Below are 11,645 nucleotides of genomic sequence, written 5' to 3'. Positions count from 1 at the left end.
GGCGGACTTCACAGCTTCTCCCTATTATTCACGGGGTACATGCATGCCAAACAATGAGGCACAGGCAACTTCAGGTAACTGCCGATTCTTCCTTTCTGCCAATCCATTCTGTTGAGGAGTGTAGGAGTTGGAAGTCTGATGTCGAATTCCATGGGATTGCATAAACTCCTGCATAGGGCCATTAACATACTCACCACCATTGTAAGATTGAAAAACACGAATAGACTGTTGGTACTGTGTGGACACCATTTTATGAAAATCTTGGAACATGGAACACACATCACTCTTGTTCTGTAATAGCGATACCCAAGTCATACGAGTGCAATCATCAATAAAAGTCACAAAATACCGAGCTCCAGAAAAAGAAGGGATCTTGGCAAGACCCTAAACATCTGAATGAATCTTCATAAAGGGAATGGAACTTTTATTAAGACTAGGTGAATACAAAATTTTATGACTCTTAGCAAGTTCACATACATCACAACGAAAATCTGAATCACTGACAATCGAAAACAAATGAGGTTGTAGTTTCTTAAGATAACTAAAAGATAGATGACCCAAACGACGATGCCATAGCCACACTATTTCCTTAGCATTCTCCACTGTATTGACCTGATTCACTTGTCCTAACAACTGTTGCTCTCCGTTCTCTGTCAAATCCTAGTAGAGTTTCCCCCTTCTAACACCATAACCAAGAATCACTACAAGAGAAAATAGCAAAAGCGAGGAATTTCATTGTGACAACCCAAAATTCGTCGCAAAAGCTTGGCAAATACAAGGAAATTTCAGTTGTTGCACATGTTCCCATCAGCGACAACCAATTTGTCACATAAAGTAGGTATTTGCGAGAAATTGAAAGTTGTCGCCCATATGACATTATGCAACACCTAATTCCTCGCAAAATGTCAATTAGGCGATAATTTCTACCAATTGTCGGTTAATATTTATGTAACAACTTTAATTTCCTCTCAAAAAATTAATTAGGCGACAACTTCTGCGGATTGTCACTAAATTTTTATGTGACAACTAGATTTCTGTCACTGAAAGACTGATTTAGTGACCACTTCTGTGAGTTATCCGTTAATGATTATGTGACAACCTTACCTTCCTTGCTGAAAATCAATTTGGCGACAACTTTATCGGGTTGTCGCTTAATGTTTATGTAACAATTTGAATTTCCTCGCTGAAAATTAATTTGGCGACAACTTTATTGAGTTGTCACTTAATGTTTATGTGAAAATTTCAATTTCCTTACTGAAAGCTAATTAAGCAATAACTTCTACTAGTTGTCGGTTAATGTTTATGTGACAACTTTAATTTTCTTGTAAAAGACCAATTAGGCGACGACTTTTACAGGTTGTCGCTTGATGATTATGTGACAACCTGAACTTCCTCACTAAAAACCAATTAGGCGACAACTTCTACGAGTTGTTGGTTAATGTTAATGTGACAACTTTAATTTTCTCGCAAAAGGCCAATTAGGCGACGAGCTCAACAAGTTGTCGCTTAATGTTTATGTGACAACTTGAAATTCATCGCTGAAAACCAATTAAGTGACAACTCGTAGAAGTTGTCGCTTAATGTTAATGTGACAACTTTAATTTTCTTGATTAGGCGACGACCTCAACAAGTTGTCACTTAATGTTTATGTGACAAATTGAAATTTCTTACTAAAACCCAATTAGGCGGCAACTTCTATCAGTTGTAGGTCAATGTTTATGTGACAACTTTAATTTTCTTGTAAAAGATGAATTAGGTGACAACTTCTACGTGTTGTCGCTTAATGTTTGTGTGACAACTTAAATTCCCTCGCTGAAAAAGTGATCCAAGTACGGAGAAATCTCCTCAAGGCGATTCTGAGTGAGGAGTGATCCTCTTGAGAGAAATCCGACAAAAGAAAAATCCCTTCAATTATATGAAGATTTCAAAGAAAAATAAAATTTCAAGGGTACAAGAAGAGGGACACCATTTGCCACTCAAACCGCAGGGGGAAATGCTATTCCGACAGTGGTGGATCAAGGTATGCAACGAGCAGAAGTCGTGATAAAGGACCCAGGTCTCAGGAGAGATGTGGCATTAAGAGCTATCAGTAGAAGTGGCATACTAAGATTAGCTAAACTAACTCATTTTTTTTATAGACGAGTACAAAGAGACTAGTATGTGGTTGATCAAACAGAGAGAGATAAAGTGTTGCTTCTATGAATTTTCATGACAATGAGAAAGTGCAAAGTCAAAATTTCAACCATAAGGAGGGGTGAACGAGCGAGTGAGCACGGTTAGATTTTTAGTCTTCACTATTTGATTTAGATCTAATGGAGATTAACTACAATTAGGCAAGGAATCAAATGAGTTATGTAAGTAACAAGGACAATTCGTAACATCAACTTACCAAGAGACAAAGAAAATAGGTCGATCACATCACATCTTCTAAGAGTTGCATGCACATTTCCCCCTAAGCACACTTTTATTTTAATCTCTTAGATTTTTGTATATTACTACACTTCTGAATTGACTTAGAGATCATAGCCTTATACAGTGATACCAAATCGGTGCATTAATAGTTGTTGATTTTTTTTTCTTTATGAGACAAGAGTTATACTACGAAAACAAGATCCTAGCTTAGTTGTTAGACTACAATTCATATGTCACAAGCTTACTCTTCATGAAATTTGCTAAATAATGCCCCCCAGCGGCGGTGTACTTTTAGAGTGTAAAAATTTTAAATTATTCTTTTTGTACATTGGAGGGAAATTAAACTTCATCTAACCTAATCTTAATTTAAAATTCTAATCTTTAAAGCTTTAATATATAAATACCGGATTTTGGAGGAAAAATATTCAAAAAAAAAAAAGGCGCAATGCATAAAAATGATCGGGTTTCTATCCAAAATAAAAGTCAAAAATGAAAATAAAAACCTAATCACATCTGCCTCTTCCCTTTGCATCCTCATCAAAGCCACCCGAAACTTCACACTCTCATTTGCCGTCATAGAGCAGAGAGAGGCACCAGAGCAGAGAGAGTAGAGCAAACCCTAAGAGAGAGAAGATGAAGAGGAATGTTACGACTCTATCTTTGTACATGGGCCATCATTGTTGTTTGGGCCTATTTGGGCTTTTCCTTACATGAGTCCACTCCCTCTAGTCTTTCTCTGCTTAAATTGCTAATAGGAATTGTATGGAGATATCGAATTATTGAATCAGTTTTATTTGCTTAGTTTTTCCTCTTGTTTTCCTTCTTTCTCTTTTGCAACCATGTCAATTCTGGGCTTAGATCCTGGGGATCCTAACAACTGGTATCAGAGCCCGCAACTGGGCCTGTTTCCAGTGCGTCCGGCAGGGTACGGCGGTGGGATCTCCGGCGCTTGTTATCTCACGCATTCTTCTTACCCTCATGGTAGCCCTAGCTACCCACCGGAGTCGGATTTTCCACCACACCAACCACCAACACCGCAGCTTCGATACCTGCCTTCGAATCAACTCTATCATAGCCTAGGTTCAGCTCAACCCCATCTCAGTCCCTGTTTGACTCTTCCTCGTCACCGGGGCCGATTTCAGATGTTCCGGTGCAAAAGGAGGTCCTCCGCTCCACGGCCACTTTCTCCGCCCTTATCGACAAGCTCAAGAAGCTTCATCAGCCCCTCTACCTCGCGGGCGAATCTGCTGCATCTGACCACTACCAGGTGACGCAGGATGTAACAGTTGAGGGTAATGATGAAGTGATGAGAAATGACAAAGAAGATGAATTCGCACAAGTAGATGAGGAAAATAGAGAAAGAGAACAGAAATTGGAGCGTAGCCAAGTTGGAGAGATGAGTGTCCATGTTTCCGGTACCATGATGCGCGATGGGCTCAGCGGCGTGCCGGCTGTTCCGTCTTCAGGAAATTCGATGCTGGCTGACGACGATGAACTGGAAGACGATAGTCATATGGGAGCCCATGTGTCTGATTACGAATTGGAATAAGACTCAGAAGAGAAAGGAGATGTGAGATTGACTGAACCCTCCCAGAATTCTACATACAACAAAGAAGGTCTGTTAGAGAAGCTCAGAGATATGAGTTGCCCTGAGAATGCTAAATGGGTGGACAAGCTTACGTTGGATATTGAGCAAGAGCAACCGGTGGATGTGCCGGTGGATGTGCATGATGGCCTGACAAGGGAACTTACAGTTTATACACAGGCTCTAAATCGAATTAGGATGGACTTTGAGAAGCTTCAGTTAATGGGGCTTCCATTTCTGAGACCTGAGGACTACTATGCAGAAATGGTGAAGTCCGAGTCCCAATTGGGGAAAGTGAAAAGCCAATTTTTGGTGGAAATGACTACCAATCTGACTCAAACCTCTTTGTCTCAGGTATATACTACTTTGAATTTGAATTTTCAAGATGTTAGAAGATCTTTTGAGAGTTTTTTGTCCAATGTGATTAAGCTCTATAATCTTAGTTCCTTGAACTGTAAAGTTGGAGCAGAAATTTGGCCTCCTGATGATGGGGAATGGTTGGATTTGGATGGTGAAACCTATTGTCGAGTTGTTAAAGGATTTCTTGATAACAAAAATGTGAAAGAGTTTGTAACTTTGATTATTAAAGCTCAGAAGCTAGAGTCTTCTACAATTGTGGTTGATAGATCTTGTTGTTGCGGTATTGTTATTGCTTGTGTTGGTATTGAATTTTCAGATAATGAACACAACATTCTTGATGACATGAATGCTCAGGGAGGTATTTTGGGGCATGATGTGCATGTGCCAATATTGAACGCTCTTTGCAAAGAGCGTAGAACTGCTGAAGCCACTCAATTGTTTATGGATATTAGTAACTCGGGGCCTGAGTTGGACATGAACGTGCTTGCCAAAATGCTTTTGAAGAGTCTTGATAAGGAGCAAGTGAGTTCAAACGTTGTTATAATGGATACAATTGTTGCTGCATTATGTGGAAAGTGTATTGACTCCATTGAGCGACATGTCAAGATGGATGACGTTGGAATTTCATTTTTGAATTGGTTGCTTGTAGTTCCTAATATAAAGTTTAAGAGAGAAGCTGCAAGTATAATACCAAGCTCGGCATATCATATTAATGATCAGATGGTGGACTGGGATGTTGTACATGCCTTGATGTATGAAGAGGGATTCATTATTGAGTTTGTTGAGAAACCAAAAGACAGGAAATTTGAAGCTTTGATAGATGGTGCTACCAATTTGGGAATTGATGACCTGAACACCCAAGAGACACCTTACCTTTACCACTGTGGACATTTATGTTCTTTACAGGAAAGTGATGTTTCATATGCTTCAAGTGAAGTTTTCAAATTTTGGCACTGCAGTTGTTCAGGGTGCAACCTACATAAGCCTGAAAGTTAAAGTTTATATGGTTGTTGGCTGTTGTAAAGAAATTGTTCGCACTTGGTTGTCAAAATTTCCAGCAGTTCAATTTTGCAGTTTAAGTGATGATGCATATACACCAGGCTTGCTGCTGATTGACAGAGCTAGTGCATTTCTTCTGCTTAGGGTCACACAGATTGTCCACAATAATAGAGCTGCAAACATTGGTCTTGAGCTCTACACATATCAATACTATTGGAATGTTGATTCACCAGCAACAGAAAATGACTCAATTTTTCTTGATAAAGGATGTGTAGAAAACGTGCCCAGATGGGATTGGTACAAACTCCATATTGCAGCAAATGCTATAGTGGGAGTTGATTATTTTTTGCAAGCTGCAACTCTGAAAGAATCGAACCAAGTAGTTGAACCTAAGGACATGGTTGCTTCGAGAGCTACCACTAAAGGTCACATGCTACATGACAAGGTCATTGACTTTTCTTCTCATCTCAATCAAGCTAATGCACGTACACCATTGAGTAATTATGGTAATGGAGAGATAAAAACACTTGTGCAAGAGACCAATGAAAAATGTGTTGCACTTGCAATCATACCAATGGAAAATGCAGACCAAGAATCAGAAGCAAATGAACAACCTTTGCTTCCTAATGTCATTTTTTCAGGCCAATGCTTTCTCTACTTATTCAGATAATATTCTTGACTACTTATTCCATGATGCCACTATTGTTGAAATGTTGAAAACAAGTGTGGCAGCTTGGTTTCACCTAATTCCATGTTTATTAACTAATGGTGACTCAAATCCCATAGTAATTACTGGCTATGATCTTGGTGGATCAGTAATGGTTTTTTTTCGGGAGAGTAGGTGGTGTCGACCTTGTTGGACAAATTGAAGGAAACATTTATGCAGATGACCCAAGAAAGCCAGCTGTGATTATTGACATTGTTGGTGATAATTTTGAAGATATTGCTGGTATGGAATCTGATCTTTTCAGTTCATATGCGGAATCATTTTGTGCTGCTCTAGTGGTTGCTTCCATTTCCTCATTTGTAATCCACCATGAGTTCACCACTATGCTGTACCCCCTCCTTGTTAGTTCTATGGGCATTCTAGTTTGTGAAATCACAACCTTGTTTGCCACTAATTTCTTTGATATCAAACCTGTCGAGGACATTGAACCAGCTTTGAAAAAGCAACTTATCATCTCCACTGTTCTTATAACTATTGGAATTGCATTTGATAGATGGGTTGCTCTGCCATCATCCTTCACAATTTACAATATAAGAGTTAAGAACATTGTAAAGAACTGCCTCATCAAAGATTTCAATTGTGCATTCTATGAGAACATACTTACTCAGGGTCATATGTACCTGTTTATTCATTATATTTGCCTTTACTCAAATATGTTGAGATATGAGACCAAGAAGATAATCCCATTCCAGGAACTCACGAGTGTAAGAGAAGTGAAAACGGCAGGGATCTTTCCTACTGCAATAGAAGAAGTACTTCTACTGATGGTTGGAGACAAGAAGTACTTCTTTGCACCTTTTCTGTCCTGCGATGGAGCTTACAGAATCATAAATGATGTTTGGTCGCAATATGTTGATGGTACCATAGTGACTACAACACAACTGGAATCAATCTCTGAGAACCAAGGGAATGGAGTCGTAATTGAGAAAAGGGAGAGCTCCAATCGCGTATTTAAGGAATTGGATGTTGCTGACAGGAACATAATTACCCATCTTTCAAAAGACTCTGAGCTTCCACGCAAAGTTGAAGACACGGATGGTTATTGGAAATGGTTTGCCAGTAACTTGGCCTCAGGAGGTGCATCTTCTCTTCTCTTTGTCTACTCTTTGTACTATGCTTGTACCCATTTGGCTCGTGATTCTAAGGCTACAAAGGAGGAGAAAGACAATTCAATGGTCTGGTTGATGTCTACAGGAAGACATTGAAATCTGATGATATTGCGGGTCTATATCATGGATCCATTATATCATGTGTTGAAGCAATTATGGTGATTAAAGCAATACCAGAGAGGAGACTGGTTTCTCCTGAAGTCCAAGGGGTTTATTTTCTTTTTTCTTACGTGTTTTTAAGGCAATCAGGCTTGAGGTCAAGCCTGTTCTTTGAGCGGGTGGCAATGTTAGGACTCTATCTTTATACATGGGTCATCATTGTTGTTTGGGCCTATTTGGGCTTTTCCTTACATGAGTCCACTCCCTCTAGTCTTTCTCTGCTTAAATAGCTAATAGGAATTGTATGGAGATATCGAATTATTGAATCAGTTTTATTTTCTTAGTTTTTCCTCTTGTTTTCCTTCTTTCTCTTTTGCAACCATGTTAATTCTGGGCTTGGATCCTGGACATCCTAACAAGGAACCCACGCGTCTCGAGCTACAGCCACAAGAGCCGCAAGGCCCATTTCACTGCATCGTCGAGCGTCCGCCGAGTCTTGATGAGCGAGCCACTCTCCTCCGACCTCTGGTCAAAAGTACAACGTCCAGTCCATGCAGGTGCGCAAGGACAATAAGGTCCAGGTCGTGCGTGGGACTTACAAAGGCCAAAAGGGCAAGGTCGTCCGGGTCTACCGCCGCAAGTAGGTCATCCACATCGAGCGTATCACCCGCGAGAAGGTCAATGGCTCCACGGTCAACATCGGAATCAACCCCTCCAAGGTTCTAATCACCAAGCTCAGGCTCGACAAGGATAGTAAGTCGCTGCTGGACCGCAAGGCCAAGGGCAGAACTGTCGCCGATAAGGACAAAGACACCAAGTTGACGGCGGGGGACATCATGCAGAACGTGGATTGATGAGTGAAAGGCCTCTCTTGATTTTGGTAGTGAAATGAGGTTTTATGTTTAGTGGTTAAATTTTTAAGAACCCGGTGACGTTCGTGAGGAACGTCATGTTCTATTTGATTTCAGCGACGTTCTTGTTCCTTTGGACCAAGTTATTTTTCTAGCCACTGCCTTCAGCGCATCAGCTTCGCGAAGAAAAACAAAGGTGAGTTTCCTGCTTCCGATTAATTATATCTTTCTATTGTTTAATTATACTATTCATTGATTGATTGTATTTTATAGGGTGTTTTTATATGCAGTCATTAAGCTGATCCTCTTTCTTGGTTACAAGGAACAAAATATGCTGCAAGCTGCTCATGATTATGAGGGTCTGCTTTGAGAGTGGTGGAGTTTTCTAATTCATCAGTCTTTGCCATGATACATTTAATGATTTCCACAGCCTTGTTTGCAGGGCACGTGGCTGTGAATCCTGTGATCATGGATGGTAATATGAGTTTAGGTCATGAAGCATGTGGGTGGACTCAAAGAGATCTTGTTGAGCAATGATATGTGTGTTGGAAATGGAGGTTAGGGTTCTGAACGTTTTTGGGCTTTCTTATGATAATTGGTTATGTTCCAAGGTTGGTTGTTAATGATTATGGCAATGCATGAGTTTCTATGTTTCAAGATGTATCTGTTGGAAGCTATGTTTGGTTATACCCTCCTCCCGTATAATTTCTTTGAACTGTGAATATAGGGTCTCCTTAGGGTAGGTAACAATATTTCTACTTTTCAGTTAGAGTGAATATGAAATTGTTTATCCTGAAACTTGTGACCTTTAGTGATACAATTGGTCAGGAACTACGGAATAAAATGAAGCTTTTTGATGCAGCATAATCCACTTTCAGTGCTTTGGCTGGGCAACTGAGGTGATTGTTTCTTGGCCAATTCAACATGTAATTTGGTCTGTTTTCTATTTACTTAATAATTTTTTTCAATTTTGGGTAGAAAACTCGCATACTTGCTGTTCTGATACTATGGAGGCATGAAGCAGAAGCTATCAAGGCTGCAATGGAGTCTGGTGAATCCTAGGTTGGTAGATGCAATGAAGCTATCATTCAAATTACTTCTCTATCAAGAGAATTTGGTATCATAGTGGAGGTAAGTTTGCACTATTCTTCTTTTTAAGCCAAGTTATCCATTCATTGTCAAGCACTTCTCAATTCTTAGAACTGAGTCATTGTTTTGCCCTGCAGTTCCATTGGCCTCTACAAAACCTCTAAAAAGAACTTTCAACGCGGCAAATGCGTCTCCAGTGTTTAGTTCAAAGTGCAAGAGAGAGTAGCCAATATTCCAAGATTTGGGGAAGTGATCAAGAGCATGCCAAAAATATGAGGAGTTCATTGCAACACTTTCAAGCAAACCAACAACCAATAATTTGCCTACTAGTATGTTGGATTTAGTACACAAGGATCTCTAGACTGTTTTGAATTATTACTGATCTAACAATTTTGAATTGCTATTGATTGTAAAGAATATTTTGGGTTAATATATTCTTATTTTGTCAGCTCATCTTTAATATCTATGAAATGCTACGAAAATGAATTTTCTTGCTATAGATTACAGAATCAAAAACGACAAAAGCAAAATCCCTCGTCATTTGGTACCTTTAGGAATGGCTAGTTTTCTCGCTTAATTGAAAATGCGACGACTCTGAATTATCACAACCAGTTGTTGCCTAATGTGTTTTACTGCTTGTCAAAAGCGACAAAATTATACGGTTGCCTTTTTTTTCAGTATGTGACACAATTAGTTCCTTGACGAAATTATAGGAGACATTCAAGAAGTCTCGCATATAATTTTCTACAACAAATACATATGTGTCACATATTAATATATGCAACAAACTGAAACCTCGCAGTTATTTTTTGCAACAAAAAAAAAAGTCTCGCAAGATGTCATACACGAGGAACGAATGCATCACTTATTGAAAATACGACAAACATATGAGCCCCGCATATGGAATATCTGATGTAAACGAAGCCTCGCATATTAAAAATAATAACAAATATAAAGTCTCGCATATAGTTTTTGGTAACACACATATGTGTCTCGCAATTTGTGATATGCGAGGAACCAATTGCGTCGCATATTGAAAAAGCCACAACCGTGTAATTTCGTTGCTTTTGACAATCAGTAAAACACATAAGGCGACAACTGGTTGCGACAACCCAAAGTCGTCGCATTTTTAATTTAGCGAGAAATTTAGTCTTTTTATGACAACTTTGAGTTGTCACCGATGACATTTTCTCTTGTAGTGAATCTTCCGAGTCAGAATGTCCTGAAACACGCAGAAAGAGGGATAAAATGTCACAATACATGCTAGTGCTAGAATAATTTGGCCAACAGATAAGGGATTATATGCCAAAGAGGGAACAACCAACACAGAATCAAGGGTTAATGTATCAGATAAGACAACAGAACCTTCTCCAGTAACCGGAGTAGGAGTACCATCAGCAGTAGAAACAATATTTTGAGAAGAGGGTTTTAGCTTTTCTAAGAGACTAGGATCATTAGTCATATGGTCAGATGCACTTGTATCAATTATCCAAGAACTATTCATAGACACCTTACCCTTCATACCTGACTGGGCCACATTAGCGGAGGCATTAGATGGTTGTGTTTCCTCTGTAGTAGCCACGACAGCTTTTCCAAGGTTCTTTCGCGGTTTCTTAGTGAAATCCCACCAATCAGGGTAGCCAATCACTTCATAGCACCGTTGCTTGCTATGACCCAAATCTCCACAGATCGGACACTTTGTATTTGCATATGAATTTGCTTTACCCAGAGGGCGACGTTGTGGAGGAGTGGAGAATCCTGAGGAAGGACTATGTTTGCGTTGGACAGCCATGGCAGAGGATTCAGAAGCATGTCCCATTGCCTGCCTCTCAGAATGCACCTTTCGAACATATGCATTGCTTTGTTCCAAGTCGAATTTCGGGTCTTTGCGCAAAACCTCACCACAAACTTGATCATACTCTGAATCGAGTCCACTCAGAAACATATGAACTCGCATTCGTGCCATAACATTGGTATCTTGAACAACTGCAGCAACTGTATTATTTTGAGAGGTCATACGCTGATCAATTTCCTGAAACATTCCCACCAATTCATTGTAGTAGGTAGGAAGAATCTGGCCATTTTGTTTTGCTCCAAAGCACTTCTTATTTAATTCAAAAATCCTGGTTTCATTAGGATCATCATAAAAAGTCTTCTCAACAGCTTCCCATACATCTTTGGCTGTCTGGAGTCAGATATACCGATTCATGAGTGATGGCTCCATAGAATCAATTAACCAACTCTTCACTCTTTCATTCTCTGTGGTCCAAATTTCAAATTCAGCAGAATCTACATTTGGTGCAGCTTTTGCTCCAGTGAGGTAGCCAACCTTTCCTCATGCTCCGATCCTCATCTTCATAAGAGGTGCCCATATAGTATAGTTGGATTCATTCAAGGCAACACCGGTTGGAAAC

Source organism: Rosa chinensis, chromosome 2 (genome assembly GCF_002994745.2).
Source record: "Rosa chinensis cultivar Old Blush chromosome 2, RchiOBHm-V2, whole genome shotgun sequence".
Classification (NCBI taxonomy): domain Eukaryota; kingdom Viridiplantae; phylum Streptophyta; class Magnoliopsida; order Rosales; family Rosaceae; genus Rosa; species Rosa chinensis.
Note: the sequence above shows the minus strand (reverse complement) of the source record.